General features: G+C 40.4%; 1 protein-coding gene across 1 annotated transcript in view; it reads right to left on the bottom strand.

The window, feature by feature from the left end:
- The window catches only part of SCAPER (S-phase cyclin A associated protein in the ER), a gene marked incomplete in the record, with an annotated part of 4,815,867 nt that overhangs the window by 539,272 nt on the left and 4,255,701 nt on the right, over nucleotides 1-20,894 (bottom strand).

The raw sequence follows: 20,894 nt of genomic DNA, 5'->3' as shown, positions 1-20,894 counted from the left end.
AAGCTCAAGAATGTTCACTGTCTCAACCCCAGAAGAGCAGATACAGTAATGGTTCCTTAGCAACATATTTTGGTATTCCTTCTTCAGAAGTAAAAACTTTACTGAATTCCTTAATTGTATTTGCTTCTTGGGTAACCAAACATTCTTTAAATTGCTCTTATGATTTTGCTGATGCTGTATCTAGAGCTGCTACACGGTCAGTTATGAGACGATTTGCTTTATTACATTCTCAAAACTTAGCAGAGGATATTAAAGCTGAGGGTTAAATTCTCCTTGAGAAAGATGTTTTCTTTGGCCCTTCTGTTGCTGATGTCCTTAAAAGATTTGAAGAAAAATGGAAATGGATTCAAGGGGTTACCAAATATTTCAACCCTCATTTTCTAAGTTCAGTAAAAATTTTCTTTGTAATTCAGTAACTTTTTTCAAGGAGCAAAATAAGTAGTCTCAACAAGGTTCAAACAAACAATATTAAAAAGTAATGTCAAAGAGGCTCAAAGAAAGGAGGAGCCTCCCAAACCGAAGGACAGTCCAAAAGTCAGAATAATTACTTGTCTATTTCAAGCCCCCCCCCGGCAATCCCTTACATCTATTCCTCAAATTAGGCCCTCATTTTCCCAGTGGCATCAGAATATCTTAGCCAAACTGGTTCTGAGAATCATCCATCAGGGGTGCTGGTAGCAATGAAAGTTCCTTACACCTTTCCAGAGGATTCCTCCTCATCCTGTAAACCAACCTTCCACGTTTCCTCCAGTTTTGGAACACATGTTGATTCAGGGAGGTCACAGAAACAGTGCTCTCAGATGGGGGAGACAAAGGTTTTTTTTTTCAAGGATCTTTCTAGTGCCAAAGAAAGAGGCAACTTGAAGATCAGTCCTAGCACTCTCCTTTCTCAATCCCTCTGTTAAGGTCCTAAAGTTCAAAATGTTATCACTACAAACTTTGTTACTACTCATACCCCACACACACAGTTTCATGGTAATGTTAAACTTAAAAAATGTCTATCACCACATACCAATGTACAAAGAATTCATATGTTACTTAAGAGTTTCTGTGTCTGGCTTACATTATCAGTTCTCTGTTTTACTCTTTGGTCTGTCTACTCACCATCTCCATTAATTGCTCACTGCAGACTTCAATGCATTCCCATCTTTCCACATTTGGGTGACTGTCGTACATATGTAGACTCTTTTTCCAACTGTCAAGATTCTCTGCTTTTGTTCAGAAAGCTTCTTCTCAGTTTGGGGTTCCTCATCCTTTTACACAGAACAGATTTTCTGGTATGCCTTTTGGATACATCCCTAGGAAATGTTGTTGTTTTTCTTTCAGCTTTTTCTGGTTAGGGGTTACTACAGCAGAACTCTGATCCACTAATGATCGGCAGTCAATTTTTATGGTGCCGAGGTGCCAGCCCGACGACCAGCCTTCAACGAAGGCAAGCCCATTCACGCATGTCTTTCGAACGCCACTCGACCGCGGGGAGGACATGCAGACTCCACACAGAAGGTGCTCCAGCCGAGAATCGAACGGGAGAACCTCTTGCTGTGAGGCGACAACGCTACTGCTGCACCACTGTGGCTTATACATCCCTAGGAAATACTTTTCTTTTTCTAGACAAATTAGAACTGTACAAAGAAAACTTCCTGAGCTTTTCCAACCTGTCTCTGACATCTGCTAAGGAATTTCTCAGAATTCTGAGTTACATGGCCTCTATGATTATTATGTCTAATTATTACTGGTAGACCACATGAGAAATGCACACCAGTACCTCAACACGATCTGGTCTCAACATCAACACCCTTTATCTTTTTAAATTCCAGTGCTGGGGTTTGTAAAAAAGGAGTTAACTGTGGTGAAGCCAGTTATCTCTCAACCCAGGTCTCCCCCTCTCCCTTCTTCTCATTCTATCACAACAAATGCCTCAGACTTTGCTTGGTGGGTTGTTGAAATGGGTGAAGGGCAAGGTGTGTGTAATAAGCAAAACAAACAAAAGCATGTACGTGTCAAAAAGATGCTGTCAGTAATTGATGTGTTAAAAGCCTTAAATCAACTCTGATCTCCAGGATGATTGCAAGTTATCCCAGAAAACGCCACAGTGATATGATATACAAACAAACAAGGGGATACCAGATCTTACCTCTTGTGCAGATGTGCCAAGATTGCCTGGGAGAGAGAAAATCAGTTCAGTTTGACTCTTCAGGCTTCATACATTCCATATGATCAAAATATTATAACAGATATGCTGAGCAGGACTAGGACAAATCCTCACAAATAGAAACTTCACCCTAGGGTCTTTCAGAAATTGATCCAACTGTGAAGAATACCTCAAAAAAATCTGTTTGCTTCCATTTAAAACAAACAGCTAAAGAAATTCTGATCCAGTATTCCTTGCAAAAGAAGCCTGGAAGACAGATGCTTTCTTATTTCCATGGACAGAACTGTTCCTCTGTGCTTTTCTACCATTTTCACTGATATTCAGGGTCCTTCTAAACATCCAGAAGGACCACCGAAGACAGTGGTGGTGACTGCCTTTTAGCCCAGACAAAGTGGCTCTCCTGCTTTTAAAAATGTCCAAGGGCAATTACCTTTCCCCACAGACTGGATCTACTTGTACAATATAGGGGTTGTTTGATACACCCCAATCTGAAAACACTTCAGTTGATTGCCTGGATGAGAGAGTTTAGACACCCTTTAGGCATTTTTTTTCCCTGAGGACAGGACATGCGGTAGGTAGTAAAGGAGGCTAAGAAACCTGCTATTAGGAAATCATTTATATGCAAGTGGAAAAGATTTTCTAGTTGATGCCATACTAATAACCATGACCCTCTTTAAGGCCTGGATGCCTCTAGTTTTAGAATATTTGTGAGCATAGTTATCACTTTGCCTTTCTTACTCTTCTATCAAGACTTGTCCACCAAAAGAAATGCTGAATATACTAAAACTTCCCAAAACAGCAAACCAGTCCGAAAAACAACCACCACCTGTTAGAACCACTGCTCACAATAAGGCACCTCGGACTCCAAACACAGGTTTATTATTAACGCCACAAGATTTCTGTAAATAACAACACGTTTTCATCGACAATACGACTTCTTCAGATGAAACCTTTACAAAATAAGAATGCTTAAATACATGCCTTAATTAATACATTAATTGTTAATGTGTTGCAATTAAATAATTAAATGGTAAAACAATTAGCACTGAGAATCCTTTGTTTTTAAAATGCATCCAAAAACCAAAATAAAACAACAAAAATAAACCACCAATCAATAAACATCTGTTGGTAAAACATGAAAAATATACTGAATATATGCTGATGTTTATACCCATGAAACAAAACATAAAATTTTAAAACTTTTATACTTTTATATAAAAATTGCATTTAAAAATTAATAAGGCTATCTATAGGAACAACCCACACAGCATTATATTCGCCCTGCCTTGAGTTTTAAATAGGGGACAATGGAAATAGAATCATTGAGACCTGGGAATTTGTTGGATTCTAAAAATATTTGCCAAAATGTCTCTCTATGGGCAAGTTTAGCTTCCCATGGTCCACCCCTGATGTCCCTAACCACAAGTTCCAAAACAAAAAACAAAAACTTGGCACCCTCACACTGAACGGTGTGCCTGTATAATGCATTTTTACTGTTAAGTTTCTTAATCTCATACTGGTGTTCATATATGCGTCGCTTTAGTTGTCTTTCAGTCTTGCCTACATAAAAGGCCTGGCAAGACTGGCAGACAGCCAAATAGACTACCCCTGTAGAGTTACAATTGGAATATTGGAAGGCTATAATATCCCGGTTTCTACTCTCCAAATATACATGTTCATCATGAACTATGTATTTACATGTAGAACACTGTCCACATTTGTAAGTCCCTTTTCTCTGTCGATTGGAGTATAGTAGATGGTCATCTTGTTCCAAAACCCTCTTAATATTAAATCCTCTCCTAAAAACTGTTTTTAAGGTTTTACCCTTGAGATGACTCAAATCAGTGAGGTCCTGAAATGACCGCCATTCCCTGTCGATGATTTTCTTAACATGTCCCGCATTGGCACTAAAGTCCGTAATGAAGGCAAAATTACTGTTAAAAAAAACAGTAGCACCCACTTTAGGAGTGCTATGTACTACAGTGTTCCCTGTACCCAAAATAGGACCAAATCTAGTAAATCGGGCAGCCTGCACTTCTTCCCAAAGCGATTGGATCATAGTTATTGGATACCCCCTGTCTAAAAACAATGAAGTTAATTTGTCACATTCCAAGCCAAATTGTTGGTCATCTGATGTCATACGAGAAACCCTAACATATTGTCCTTTTAGAATTCCCCTTTTATTGAAAGTTAGGGTGTGAACTTTGCTAGTGGATGTAACCATTAGAAAATGTCGGCTTCCTGTAAATACAAGAATTAAACCCTTCACCTTTCTTAGTAATGGTCACATCCAAATAATTAACACTGTCACTTGATATTTGGTGGGTGAACCTCAAAAATGTAGTAGAATTGTTAATATAAACAATAAAGTCGTCTATACGTTCAATCGGCCCCACCTAGAAAATACAAATATCGTCCAGGAACCTACAGTAGTGATTCCAATACCTCGAGAATTCACTATTGAGAACAAATTTCTTCTCCCATATGGATAGAATAATATCCACATAAATGGGAGCACAATTGGCTCCCATAGACACACCAGTAATCTGTTTAAAATACTCCCCAGCAAAGAAAATAAAACTGTTATCCAGGACTAAACCTAACAATTCGAGAACCATATGTACATCATTGCAGGTGACCTCTGGGCATTCCCATAGGGCCTCTTCCATCCAAAGCAGACCTATATCCGAGGGAATAACGGAAAAAAGATCTACCACATCAATGGTAAGGAATGTTACCTCAGACTTAAAGAGGTCCTTGGTCACGTTACGAAGAAATGCCCATGAATCTTTAAGTATGTAATCCTGCCTTCCCCACAGTAATTTCATTTTCCAATCCAGAAATTTTGAAATATTATGTATTTTCGACCCTTGCGCCGCCACTATAGGTCGAAGAGGTGGGTCAGTAAGATTTTTATGAATCTTGGGCACACCAAACATAGTGGGTACTCTAGGGTCAGAATTATCAAAGTATGAAAAAATGTCCATTTCAATAACTTCCTGGTCCAAAAGATCTTTGATGGCCAAATCAATTTTTTTATAGGATAAATGTATCTCATGAATAGAAGCCGATGTATATTTAGTATAATCATGTAATATGTTATACATTTTGGCTTGATATAAATTCTGATCCATGAGTACCGTCCCTCCACCCTTGTCAGGCTCCATAACTCTGAGGGAAGATTTGTGACTTAACTCATACAAAAGAGACTCTTCTTCCTCACTTAGGTTAGCTTTGTACCTGTCCCCATTTAATTTCTGTGCTTTTCTACCATTTTCACTGATATTCAGGGTCCTTCTAAACATCCAGAAGGACCCCCGAAGACAGTGGTGGTGACTGCCTTTTAGCCCAGACAAAGTGGCTCTCCCTGCTTTTAAAAATGTCCAAAGGCAATTACTTTTCCCCACAGACTGGATCTACTTGTACAATATAGGGGTTGTTTGATACACCCCAATCTGAAAACACTTCAGTTGATTGCCTGGATGAGAGAATTTAGACACCCTTTAGGCATTTTTTTTCCCTGAGGACAGGACATGCGGTAGGTAGTAAAGGAGGCTAAGAAACCTGCTATTAGGAAATCATTTATATGCAAGTGGAAAAGATTTTCTAGTTGATGCCATACTAATAGCCATGACCCTCTTTAAGGCCTGGATGCCTCTAGTTTTAGAATATTTGTGAGCATAGTTATCACTTTGCCTTTCTTACTCTTCTATCAAAACTTGTATTTTGTCCATTTCTGCTTGTCTGCCCTTATATCTGCCCTTTCTACCTGTCCTCACTTCAATCACTTTTGAAAGTAGTTTTACATATCCTTCTACCTGGAAAACAAGTGGCTCCTCCTTAGGATCTTAACTTTGTGGTTGAAAAACTAATACTTCTTTCATTTGAACCAGATCATCAGGCCGATTTGAGGTTCTTTACTTGGAAAATTGTGTTACTCATTACTGTGATTTTTGCAAGAATTGTATCAGAGCTATAAACTCTTGTGCTGAGTCAGTCCTATCTCATTTTCCAAAAGGAAAAGATTTATTTGAGAGCAAATATTTTTATGCCTAAAGTGGTTCCAGAGTTAACCTTGAGACAATCTATTAATTTCCCTGTATTCTTTCCAGAAGCTAAAAACAAGGAATAATTTATCTTATATTCTCTGGATGCCCAGAGGCAGCTCAGATTCTACTTGGACAGAACAAAATCCTTCATGAAGACTTATCAACTACTTCCCATGAAGGTAAGGAAGGACAATCAGTGTAAAAGCAGACAATTTCTACATTCTTGTCGAATGATATTTCTTTCTGCTATTGTTACCATAATGAGTTATGTCCAGGGGAGGGTTAGGGCACATTCTACCAGGGCTTTGGCTTTCTCTGTAGCTTCTTGGAAAGGGGTAGACTAAGCATTCTAGAAGGAACAACTTGGCCCGCTGTACATACTTTCAGAAAACATTACAAAATTGACTCATTTTCCAAGTCCAGAGCAGACATGACTAGGACCATCTGCTAGAGGCTCCTGGATTCCTACATTCCTTACTCCTCCTCCCTAGATAATCCTACAGTTTGGTAATCTACACAAAGTTTAGGCTACTGCAACAGTTATCTAATGCTGAACACAGTACAATTGCATAAGTAATCTTACCATGACAGTAGTTATTATAGCAGATCACTGTTGCAGTAGCAGTCCCCTCCCTCCACCACCACCCTTGTTATGGATTAGGCATAGTGCAGGGTGTAGATGCACAAACTCCTTGCATATATTTACTTATGTAAATATGTTTTTTATTTCTTTTCTTTTTAGACCTCTAGCCTCCCTTCTTGATGCAAGAAAGGTCCAAAGCTTTTGGCGCCATAACCACTGCTTTTATGCAGCTCTCCTCTAGTTCCACAGCAGTTACGACATGTGGAAGGCACCAGGAAACTTTCACAGCTTGGTCATATCCATGGCAAGATACAACCTATAAGATTTAGTACTACAACAGTGATCTATTGGAACATCTACATTTATGGTAAGTTGTACTTACAAAACTGTACTCTCCTCACCCTAAATTATGCTTTCCTTTACCACAGATCATAATATCACTTTTAACCCAAGAGTGAACACAAACTCAGTCATAAGAACTTCATTCATAAACTTTACCAGTGGAAACTATGATGTAAAAATTACATGCTTATAAAACAAACTAGGATCATATCCTCAATGACTCAAATAAGTCTGCTATGACTATTATTGAGTTTTATGATATTAATGTCTGCATTTATCTAGCATTATTTTACCTACTTAGGTGGATTGGTCTGAATATCCTTTTTATTCATAACCCAGGCCCAGAAATGAGAAAATAGAGTAAATTAATTAGTCAAGTCTTTTGATTTGTTCTGGAGCCACTTCTTTTTGGACTATTCTTTGCAAATACAAAAATGAAACATTGCCTAAGGATAAATATGTTAATGACTGCAAACTGGCTAAATATTATTTCAATAAAAGATGCCAAAGTTCTCTAAGATGATATGCAAAAAATACATACTCTGTACTGGTACAGTAGTAATGACCTCACCTTTAATGTCTGCAAATATATCATGCAACAGGCCATAAGTTATGATTACAAAAATAAATGGTTAAATCATTAAAATTCCATCATTAGGTATCCAAAGGCAATGACAGATAACAATGTAAACTTTGACTAGGAAACACCTACCAAGTCATAAAAGCATATTGTACAGTTCATGTAATTCTAAAGGGTATATCTAGTCACTTCAGGGAAACTCATTATATTACTTTATGCCTCGCTAATCTGACCCATTACTGACTACAGTGTTTCATTTTGTAACCTTAGATCAAGCCACCTAACATAATTTGAAAAGGTAAAATAATTTATTACTACAAATATTAGAAAGGATTCAAGAACTGTCATTATATTGTACTTCTTTAGTTACTCAGAGATCTCTGATAAAGTTCTTTCTGAAAGTCTATGCTTAAAGTGTACCACTGATGGAGCTAATACCAGATCAAGGATTCTAAAACTAAAAATAAATATCAGTCATAAAAATGTGAGACACCTTACACTGCACAATGCATTTGAAAGATGATGGAATAAGCTTCATCTTACAAATCATTAGCAATCTTTAAGTTCCTTCAAAAAATAACCTTGATATTTACAAGGGCACTGGAACCATAGGGTGGGTGGGGGCTCCCATTCTTGCAGCTGCCTTCAACTATTAAAAAAAACCTGCTCATTCCGCAGTCGCAGCATCTTTTCTTCTTCTCTTTTATGAGGATCATGCATGCGTCGCATGTACACATGTCAACGCGCATGTGAACATATTCTGCACTTGCGCTCAGAATTTAAAACAGCCGTACCGTTGCTAGAGAATGTAAGGTTGTGTGTGTTTGCACTTCTAGGAATCTATGCATTCTGAAATTGTCACAAAGAATCTGTTTGGGAAATTGGACCGACTTTCATTTACTTACTACCTTGCCACCAAATCCAAAACAAAAAGATAATGACGCAGAAAAGGTGTGACTATACTCAGTGCCATATTACAGTAACAATACAATACAAAAATTTTAGACTGACTTCTTTTTGACTCCAGAAGTCCTTGAGACATGTAAATTGGTGGTCTAACTAACATTTGACCTCCACCAGTAATCTTCATATTCTGTTTCTCCCACCATGGACCTCTTGAGCAGACCCCTGATAACCTAACATCCACCATAACCATCAAGGCCACTTGAAGATCATCTGTGTAAAAACAATGAAATACTGGTCCAGGAAAATGAATAAGTACAGTTAAGTATGGTTTTAAATGCGTAGTGATCTATAAAAGATTCTATCCATTTCTATAAATAAAATCCATTATGAAACTAACAGCTGAATCCTTCTATACGCATGTATTTTTTTTTTTGTTTGTTTTTGCTCAATCTAGGGGTTCTGTAGTTAGTATGAACAGAAAAGGAGAACAGTAGGAGGATTTTTAGTTTTAGTCTGTACTTATATCATTTCATTTATTTTAATTAGAAAATGTTGTGACCTTTCTAGTTGGGCAAAGTGTCAGGAGAAGTACTTTCCAAATGATGCTTTGCATTCTATGGCTGCATTTGTCAGGGAAGAATATAGCTCTGATTTTTAAACCATTTCTCACTTTCCAGAATTATTGCTTCTGTTAACTGATCAGTTTGTATACTGTATGCAGTTATGTTCTTTTCCAGTCAATGTCACTCATCACCTCAAGCCTCAGCTGTTTGTTTGATCTCACTTTTCTTCCTCGGGGTGAATTTTTCTCCTTGCAAAATAATTCCTCCAGTGCCACTTAAAATGTAGTATTAATTACTTATCTCTCTGTTTGGACACCCTGTGTTGTTCAATTTTCTCTGAGTATGTCATGTCCATATGAAATGTCACAATTCCTTATTTTAGGAATTTGTCTCCTTGGCTCCTAAGTATTTTTTCACACTATGGTTATGAGTTTGGACTCAGGAAACACCCATTTCTTATGGAGCATTGATTTCTTTCCATCATACTGGTGGCATAAACCCACTAGGTTTGCTTATATCTCTGCTACATAAAATAGCATTACATATTGCTCTTCTAAGACAAGACAACTTTGCTTACATAGCTGTGTGGTTATCTCAGACCAAGGAAAAGTGAAGCATGACACTTCTGGTTGACATGCAGTGAGTGGGGGGAGAATAATTAAAACTAAATATAATTTTGTTTCACAAAAACAAATGAATTAGGTCACACTGTGGTAGAAATAAATGGGCATATGCATATATTTTCAGAAGATATCAAAAAAGGTAAACCCAACTGATTCAGTAATAAAAAAATCATAAATAAATATCTCCAGAGATTCTTAAATAAATAAATCCAGTGAATGTGGACAACAACCAGATGTAAAAAGAATGGGAACATACAGTGTGCTGTGGGAGAAAGAACTTTCAGCTGAAAAACAAAACCATGTTAATGTTGCAATCTCTGTCAGGCAGTTTTAGTGTAGAGCAAACTAGCAAATTATGCTAACTACTTAGAGTAAAGCAGGGACCTGATTACTCCACAGAAAACCAGGATATGATAAACAGCCAGTAAGAATACCACTTCAGGTCTTCCCTGAATAGAGGCCATCAACTTAACTGCTGGACTAACCCAGTCAACAAAATGGAAAACTGTGTGTGTGTGCGCGCGTGATATTTCCAGACCACGTTGATCCAAGCTACCATCAAGCTCATGATCCTAGCAGGTGATGGGATTATAACTTCTTTTTGATGTCATTAAGTAAGTAAATGCAGATTTTGATAGTCATGCCATCTGAAGTAGCATATTTGTTAAAGCAACTTTAGTGTTCAACTTTTAGTACATGTGCTGGGATGCTGACCTTTAACCACCTGTAGCATCACGTTCAGTTTAGGCAAAGCAATAAAACAATTATTATTATAGAAGGATTCAGCAGCTTAATTGCAAGAAAACAAAATATTTCTGTTTGCATATTATGCACTGGCTTTAACAAAATACTCATACAAATTACTAGATGTCATTATGGTAACAAAGTCTTAGAACTCTCTGGCTCATAATTTAATTTACCTAAATTTCTGGCCTTCACTATTCATTTTGGCCTCATGAAACATTTGAAATCTAGGCTATATAACTTACATGTGATAACTAGGTTAAGAACAATAGTAAACTGAGTTTACTGAAAATTGTCATTGTTTTACATTGTTATTAGTTTAGCAGCAATAGAATAATGAAGCAAATCATACTTGCAGATACCCACATGCGAAAACAGCAGGAATTATATCATAGCAGAGACAGGCAGAGAGAAAATGGTAGTTATGTACTCACCATAACTTGGTATCTGTGTTATTCTTAGTCATGATTCATCACATATGGGTCTAGGATAGGACATCGGATCTGAGCCAGCACACAGACAACAGCTTAGTTCAAGCTCCTCCCCTCCCATAATGCACTGCTGCCCTCTAACCCTCAGATCTTGTTTGCTCTGGAGAAAAAAGACAGACAGAAACTATCTGCCACCAGACAAAGTCCACCAAAAACCTGCCAATCCCTCAGGAAGGGGGATGGAGGGTGGGATCATGATGAATGGTGACAACAGATAACACAGATACCAAGTTATGGTGAGTACATAACTATCAATCTGATGTTATCCTAGTTACCATTCATCACGTATGGGTCAGAGTCCCCAGCTACCCAGCATTCTTGGGTGGCCTCATGGAAGGACATGCCAAAGAACAGTGGAGCCAGAGGTAGCCCTTCTCCTAGAAACTAGGTCAACTTTGTAATGAGAGATGAAAGTATGAGGAGAAGTCCAAGTTGCCACTGCACAAATGCCCTCCAAGGACTGACAAGCTACAAAGGCAGCTGAAGTAGCCAATGACCTGGAAGAGTGAGTCCTAACTGGTCCAGACAAAGGAGACTCACAGGAGGAGTATATGTAAGACATGCATTGAGAAATACATTGAGAGACAGTGATTTTCGAAATAGCATGGTCCTTTCTGTTGAATGAAAATGCCACAAATTGGTCTGAAAGATGAAAGGACTTGGTTCTGTGCAAATAAAAACAAAGCTGTCTATGAACATCTAGAGTATGTAAGCTATATTCCCCTTTATTAGCATAATTAGGAAAGAACACTAGGAGATGGATGGACTGATTAAGATTTGCTACAATGACTACCTTTGGTATAAACAAAGGGCTGGGTCTTAAGGCCACTCTGTCTCAGTGAAATATCAAATGAGACAATGGTAAAACCCTGCAATTCTGAAACTCTTTTGGCTGAAGTTATAGCCAACAAAAGGGCTGTCTTCCAAGAAAAATTTGAGGTCACAGGATGTGGCAGGCTCAAAGGGGGAGCTTAGTTAGAGATTACAGCACCAGAGCAAGATCCTACGGAGGGGAAGGGTCCTTGACTGGAGGATGTAACAAAAAGACATTTTCAAGAAGGCTTTGCAAATGCAAGAAGAAAACATAGGCTTGTCATTGAGATGGAAATTAGAAACTGCTGCCAGTTGGACTTTGGTTGTAGAAAAACTGGCACCCTCTTGAAAAAGGGAAGCCAGAAAAAGAAGAATATTAGAAATAGGATCCAAAAAAGGATCCAGATTTTGGCCTTCAGTCCGTATGAAAAATCTCTTCCACTTACTTCTGTAAATTCTCTTGGTAGAAGGCTTTTGGGAAGCAAGAATGATATCCCTCACAGGGGACGCCAGCCTGGACTTAGCAAGAATCACTGGAACTGGACAAACCAAGCTGTCAGATAGAGGGTCTGCAAATTTGGGAGAGGATGAAGCAATGGATGAGATATCAGATCCAGGCCCGGATCAAGCACCCAAGGGGGCTGCTTCAGATGAGACCGTAAAAGAGGGAACCACACTTGCTGAGGCCAGAAGGGGGCAATGAGATCAACTGTGACCTGAGGTGTCTTGCTTTCTGAAAAACTCTCGGAATTAAGGGTAAGGGTGAAGGGTGGAAAGGAATAAAGGAGGCCTGGAGGCCAATCGTGAGTCAGAGAATCCCTGGGGGAGTCCCCCTCTGGGGGGATCTTAGTGAAGTAGTTGATGCATTTGTGGTTGAGAGGGGAAGCAAACCGATCGGAGCTCGGTTGGCCCAACCAAAGGACAATCTGTTTCGCCACTAGCAGATTCGGGGACCACTTGTGAGGGGTGAGAACAGCCCTGCTCAGCTTGTCTGCCAACACATTGGACGCTCTGGGAATGTGCATTACAAAGAGAAAGCACCCCAAGGACATTGCCCACTCCCAAACCCTCATGGCCTCACAACAAAGAAGATAAGAATATGTGCCTCCTTGCTTGTTTATGTACCACAACACAACAGCCATGTTGTCTGAGTGAACTGCTATTGTCCCTAGAGGAATGCAGTTCTGAAAAGCTTGCAATGAAAGAAGGAATGCTCTCATCTCCAGAACATTTATATGAAGTTTGGTCTCTGACTGGGATCATGTGTCTTGGACAATCTTCCCCTGGAAGTGCCCCCCCCCCCATTCTAGGAGGGAAACGTCTGTGGTCACCATGGCCGAAGGAACAGAGGGAGAAAAAGACCTGACCACCAGGAGGTCTGGGGAGTCGATCCATCATGAAAGATGCATCTGACATATTGGAGTGAGCCATATGGGGACTGACAGAGGATAAGAAAGAGGGGACCACTGAACTTCTAGGGTCCACTGTAGAACTCTCATGTAGTACATGGCCAATGGGACCAGATAAATGGCAGCTGCCATAGAATCTAAAGCTCTTAGAATGAGTGATACTAGAGGATGAGTTTGCTCCAGAAGAGATTGTACATGAGACTGAATGAGAAGGATGCACTGGAGGGGGAGAGCCGCAATCTCCAAGATAGTATGCAACTGAGTGCCTACGAATTCCAGTCTGCTGGGATAGGGTCAAGGAAGACTTGGTGAGATTCACCATTATTCCCAACTGATCGAAGAGACCGAGAAGAAAGTGTGTGGTCTCCACCAGTTGATGCTGTGTGGGAGCTGTGAGGAGCCAATCATCGAGATAGGAAACACTTGAAATCCCTGCAGCCTGAGATTAGCTGCCACCACTACGATATATTTGGTGAACACCCGGGGGGGCTGTGGTGTGTCCAAATGGCAAGATTCGGAACTGGAAGTGATCAGGTCCTATGCAAAAGAGGAGAAATCTCCTGGACATCCTGTCTATTTTGATATGATAGTACGCATCTTGGAGATCCACACAGCATATCCAATTGTCCTTGTGCAGGTGGGGCACAACTGACTGCACAGTGACCATCCAGAACTTTGACTTCTTGACGGAGAAGACCAACTGACTGAGGTCCAGAATCGAACGCAAGTCCTTTTTTTTGGGTACCAAAAATAAGTGGGAGTACGTTCCGGATTCTCAGTGTCCTGGTGGGGATCTTTTAGATGGCTCTTTTTTGGATGAGGTTGGATACCTCTAAGCGGGCTCTCTCTGACCGAGTGGCACATCTGGGAGAGTTCTGTTTCTTGGGGGGTGGTTGGAAAAGGGAATATAGTAACACCTGGATATAATTTTAGCAACCATTGATCAGATGTGAGGTTTGCCCAGGCTAAAGGGTGCAAGGCTAACTGGCCCCTGACTGCCTCGGGCAATGCCTCTGGGGCGCTGGAATGGCCTCTTAGAGAAGGGATCCCTGGAACCCTGGTTTTGTGGGACTCTTCTGCCCCTAGCGTGGCGTCAACCATTGAAACCTCTCCTCTGTCCCATGGAAGAGGAATATTCTTGTGCCTCCTGAAAGGGACATTGCGACTTACAGAACCACAACTTCTTGCTCCTTTGTTGGGTCTTGGAAAAGGACCTCTGGGGAGTACAGAATTTGACATTATGGCTGACAGTGTCTTTCCTTCTTGCTCACTGCGGGTTAAAGTTTCCTTGACACTTGGTCCAAAGAGGGTTGAACCATCAAAGGGGGTATTGGTAAACAACGTTTTAAAGGCCTCAGCAAACCCGCATAACTGAAGCTAGGCATGATGCCTAATGGCAATGCCTGTGCCTGCTCCCTGTGCCTCAGCAGCATTGGATATCAACCTCATGGACAAATTAGTGATGGACGTAAGAGTTGCCAGCTTGGGAGAAACAGTCTTAAAATCCTCCTCACGCATGGACTCTGAGACGGAAGTGGTAAGCTCTTTTATCAAGTTCCTCTGAAGATGGGTGAAATGCATCAGATAGTTTAATGCTCGCAGGCTAAAGGAAGCCGAAGCGAACATCCACTTTCTGAATCTGTCCACTGCTCTTGATTCACAATTGGGAAGATGGATAGATGAACTCTGTTCCACCATCTCTTTCCTGGTGGTGGCAACCACCACAATCGCATCAACTGGGACTGCCTTGGACTGAAAGACCTTGTCCGATGGAGGGCTCAAAAACTTGTCTGCTCTCTTAGGTACTGGGTCCACCCTCCACTGTATTGGGTTCCTTCCAAGCCCTGCTGGCGATAAGGTTGATCAAGGGGTCAGCAGGGGGAACACCCAAGAGGTAGATGGGCCCATACTGAAAGCCTCCAGAAACATGACTTCCTCAGAGGACAGGGAATGGGCAGACCATCTGCCCTTAGCCTTCAGAATCTCCAGTATGTCCCCAATGAAGACATCAGGTGGTGACCTTGGGGACCCGGCCCCTTCATCGATATCCGTGTCCTCAGTAAGAGACACCATTGGGGAATCAAGAAGTCTCTTCTTACATGTCCACTTCTGAGGAACATCCTCCGCAGGAGGCTCAGGGGAATACTTAGAAGAGGAGAGGACCCTTGTGGGTGGCGAACTCCCTCGTGCAGGCTAGTACGGATGGGCTGACCAGGAGCAGGATAAGAAGGTCTGCCAAGTCCTGGGGCTGGGATGGAGCATGGCGAGCAGGGGAGGCTGCTCTGGTAGCAGAGAGAGATCTTTCCACTGCTCAAAAAGCAGAGGGTCCGGACAAGTCTCCATCCCCCTCCCCCACTGAAAACACCACAATAGAGAAAGGAGCGGACCCCGCCAGTACCTCTAACCCTCTGGAATAGACTGGTCCAAAGCTTTAGAGAGCCAAAGCACTGAGGGGCAGAGAGTGGTCCAACATGTCTGGATATGACTGAGCCCCCATGAACTCTGGGGTGACAAACTGGACTGGTAGACCCACCTGCCCCAGGGAAAAGAACTGGACATAGACTCTGATGGGGTAGGAACAAAGGAAGTCTCAGAAACCCCCACCGCCTCCACACTGTGCACTGGCTCCCCTAAGTCCAATCCCTGTGAGGTCAGACGAGGAGAAGGTAGGTGGGGAGTGGCAGAAGGCTCCTTAAGCCTTTGGGCTGGAGAAGCCAAAAATCCCAACTCGATTTGAGACTTCAAGTAGAACTGCATCATCCTGTCCATGTCCGACAGAAGGATGCTCCTGGAGGATCGGGAGGAAATGGAGGACCTGGCTGGAGACCCATGTCAGGGCCCCAAGAATCTTCTCCGATGGTCTGGAGAACGGGCCCTGTGTGGAGAGGTAAACAAATGATCCCCTACTAAAGGAGGATCCACCACAACAATAGGATCATGCACGGGTCTTGGATCTGACTATATCAGATCTGAGGAAGGAGCTCTCGAATCCTTCAGATCCGAAGGCTCTGATCAGGAAGCCTTGGATCTGGAAGTCGACTGAAGAACCCTCAAATCCGAAGGCCTGGAACCAGAGGCCTTGTATCCAGGTGTTGATTCTCTAGAGGTCCTCAAATCCGAGACCCTCGGATCCAACACTGCTAAGGCTGGAGTCGGATCCAGGGATCTGGGATCAGACAGCCTAGATTTCTTAGAAGGAGCCTCCCCAGAGGAGGACAAAGTGGAAGCCTTTCTCTTATGGCCACAGGGGCCCGATTTGTTCGAAGAGTCTTTGACCAAGGGACTCTCCCTAAGCCAAGTCTTTTAACAGCAACTTATTTCAGGGATCGACCTAGGCTCTGGGGTTGAATGTGGCGCAAATGCCACATTTAACCTCCAGATGGCCAGCGCCGAGACAAAAGAGGCACCCCTCATGCGAGTTGGAAACAGGCATCTTCTGACCGCAAGAGAAGCATCTCTAAAAACCTAAAGGTTTCTCCGACATGGATAAAGGGAAAAAGCAACCAATACTAGAAGGAAAATACAATGAGTAGTCACACAAACAGGTACTAAGGTCAAAGACGACTGAGGTCTGCCTACCCAAAATCACACCAACAAACTCAAGAGACAGTGGTAAACAAAAATACCAATAAATGCAACTAAAGGAATAAACAAATATTCCACTACACTAAAAGTGAAAAAGGGCGCCAAAAGAACCAGCGGGAGGGCAAAGGGAATATGGAACACAAACAAATTATCAACACTACCTATTTAAGACCTCTACTACAGGGTAAAGTCAGAAAGGAAGAGATATCCCCACAAGAAAACAAAACCTACTTGACAGAAACCTGGATAAATCTGAGGAGCTGAGCAATCTGTATCTGGACAATACATGCGGCAAATGAGATCTGAGGAGTTAGAGGGAAGCAGTGCATTATGGGAGGTGAGGAGCTTGAGCTAAGCTGTTGTCTAAGTGTGCCGGCTTGGATCCGATGTTGGATCCTAGACCCATATGTGATGAATGATGACTAGGATAACATCAGATCAGAATATATATTAAAGGACTTCCCAACTTGGCTGAGTTTAAAGTGGACGACCTGTCATCTTGATAGATCCATTTTCCAGATATTAAAATTAACAAAGGCCGTTTTATACAGGGAATCACTGCTGGCACTGTGTGTGTGTGTGTGTGTGTGTGTGTGTGTGTGTGTGTGTGTGTGTATGTATGTATGTGTGTATATGTGTGTGTGTGTGTGACCTAGTAGTTATTCAGAGATTTTTGAATTTCTTTTATCACCATGATTGAGTAACTGCGGAATTAGTATTTATATATATATATATATATATATATATATATATATATATATATATATATATATATATATATATATATATATATATATGTAGCCCATGGATGTAACCCAGAGAATCTAGTGGGTGGACTCATCACCCCACTCAATGAGGGCCATTTTGCTTACACATGTAATTCTCAAAATACATTTCAATGGAAACCATTCTGTTATACTGTTTGACATACAGGTGGAGCTTCATCCATAGGTAAGGGATTCTTTTGGCAAGGAGCCCATTTCTCCATTTTGTTGTAATGAAAACGGACATCTTTAGATTAAGCAGTTTTACTATCCAACATTTCTGAGGTAATAGAGGTCTAGTATGACAGGATCTTTCATAATCAGAAGGTAAGTCAGTTATTACCACAAAGGAACCATACAAGATAGAAAAATGTGAGAGAGGTTTTAGTCTCGGTGTGTATTTAGTCATTTCTTTTAATTAGAAAATGTTGTGACCTTTCAGGTTGGGCAAGATTTTTGGGGAAGTACATTCCAAATGATGCTTTTCATTCTATCAAGGAACCAAATGAGAGACAGTAGTACTAAATGGCAGAAGGGAGAGACAAAAGTAGTAATAGTAGCTAAGAGGGTAGTAGGGAGCTATGAATGAGGAAGTAGATTACAAATGCAAGCTATAGGGGCTTAATACTAATGAAGAGATTTCTTTGGTGAGCATGGATAAAGGAAGGGAAGGTGTGGGAGCACAGCAGAGTGGAGAATTCCAGGCAGGTCTTCAATTAAATATAGTTTACTGCAACTGGGTCACTGTCCCCAATTTACTGATTTACAGGGCTGTCCTGAAGTATGCAGTTATGTTGTATATGGCTCCTAAATGAGGTAAGAGTGGGATAAACAGCTTATGAATGTGAGAGTCAAACTATCTTAGTGTCATAAGACTTATAGGATGTAATTTACTGAATCAAGCATAGCAGTATAGGTCGACATCCTAACAGGGCTAGATCCATCACCAGGCAGCCTAGTCTTTTTTTTACTGTCACCATTCATTGCTGTGTGAGACAGTAGCCTGAATCCTGTACAATGACTACCGGACTGCTAAGGGAAACTTGAGTTTTCAGCACATTTTCAGGGTATTATGAGTTTAAGTGCACTTTCAAAGGATTATGAGTTTCATTTCATTTTCATGAAATTGAGTTTCAAGGGAAGATAAGTTTACTGTTGCTGATGCTGTCTGTTTTCAGTGTGCCAGTTAACTGTTTTATCAAATGTCAGACACTGTGTTGTAGAATCTGAAAGCAGTGTTAGTAGCATAATTGTCTTTGGTGCAGAAGGCTGTGGATTCTACTCCAACACAGTGTAGATGGAGTGCTGTCATTGCAGTGCCCTTTTCATTGCAGATTACTTGGTGCATTTTAAGAGGAGATAGGGGTTCAACACTCCAAACTGTGTCCTCCTTTGTATGAGATGCCTAGTAACTATGAACTTGTCAGTTTGTCAGTCATTCTTTATTGCAGTATTACCAGCTTACTATTTTTTTAATGTAACATATGCAACTAATTCAAGGGCAGCTGGCACTGAATTTGTAGGTGAAACACTGAAATGTAAAGTTATTTGCCAGTAGCAACCTCTTCGTTAGTTACAGATCTTCTTAATATGGAATTATTCGGATGACTTTTACTTGCAAAAATTGTGCTTATTGAGTGATTTTGGTGGATCGTAATGACAGAAGTTTGAGTGGCCTTTTATGGTTGAAATTTTCTGAAATGGGTAGTTTTCTTATTATTGGTTCTTAGATTTTTGTTTCATTCCTTATTAAAAGAATGTTCAAAACTACAAATTTAAAACACATTCTAACAACTGGTGTTGTATTACACAAGGAATATAATTTAATACAGTCAGGAAGGTGAATCAAAGAACACATACATGTATGCATGGCCCTAAAAATGTGTGCAAGGGAGCCTATGGTTTGAAAGCAGCCCAAAGGTAAACTTAATCCTTCACTGGCCAGACGCATTTTCTTTGAATGTGGGTTTTTATGCTTTTTCAATGAATGTAAGTTTCAAGGGCAGAGAAGTTTACTGTTCATGCTAAGTCTGCTTTCATTGTAAGACTGTATTGTTTAGCAAATTGCTATCTGTGTTTGTGCTATTTTATTTCAATATATGTAATCACTGTAGAAGTAAATAAGAAAACAGTATGCACACTGACAAGTTTGAAGAGTGTTTATGCTAACTGGGGAGAAATAGCCAAGTAACGGAACACTGGAATGGCTTGGGAGGGGGTTGCTCTGGTGGGGCCCTGATCTATTACCCTGCCTGGGGCCGTTTGACTATGATCAGGCCCTTGTATTTTGCACTATTTACTATAAACTATCGGAAGTTAGAATGAAACAAAGAAGTGTCAGTTGTAAAAAAATAAGCTCTTTCATCCTGTGTTTGGCAATAAAGGAACAAAAGCGCTTATTATTTTTACAACTGACACTTTTGTTTCATTCCAACTTCTGATAGTTTATGGTTTTCACTGTTACTTTCTGTTCATTAGTAACTGTCACATTGTTGAACATACCATTGGAGTTCTTTGGATTGCGGACCTCAACGGAAGTGGCAACAGCCCACCCAGGTACATTCTGAGCAGTCTTTTATGAAATAATAACAGTAAAAATAATAATGACAGTGATGATGGTGATCTTAAAAATAGGACTTAATGCAGGCAAGACACTGGAATAACTTTGACTCTGCTGTTACTGTGTTTTCAGTACAAGTCAATCCAGTTTCTTTTTACTCTCATTTTTTCATTACTGCAAGTTGCCTCCAGTTTTGTAAAATTTTTAAAGTTATGCAAGAAAAATGAATTTATTTAAAAGCACCATAAAAATATTGTGTGATTTTTAGTCTTCTTATAAAAACATTATTGAAGCTTCTTGCTGATTGTGATCCTTCATTTAGAATTTAGATTATCTATTGTTGTTTTTCAAGTTGACCAGTTTTTGCTGCACTTCTGTTTTATTTAATTGCACAAATTAAAAAAATGCAGCAGGTTGTGCTTGAAAGTGATAAACAGCCTTTGATCACAGATCTTATTTAAACCTCAAAACATCATATCTCAAGGGATAAAACCAAAAATGGAATGGGTCAGGGAAAAAGGTCAAAGGTCCAGAATCAGGGACATATTTTAAGTAGAACGTTGATCTTAAATGCTTAGTTGCTAGAATAACAGGTTTTGCATTGCATTTTCTGAAGAGTATGAAGTTTAGAAGTCTGAAACTCAAATATCTATCATTATTTAAGTTTTGCAATCCGAATAAATTTGCCAGAAAACCACAAACCTTATGAGGAACAGACCAAAAATATGAC

Source organism: Protopterus annectens, chromosome 7.part0 (assembly GCF_019279795.1).
Source record: "Protopterus annectens isolate FY-2018-M chromosome 7.part0, PAN1.0, whole genome shotgun sequence".
NCBI classification, from domain to species: Eukaryota; Metazoa; Chordata; order Ceratodontiformes; family Protopteridae; genus Protopterus; species Protopterus annectens.
Note: the sequence above shows the minus strand (reverse complement) of the source record. Positions and strands in the feature narration are given on the sequence as shown.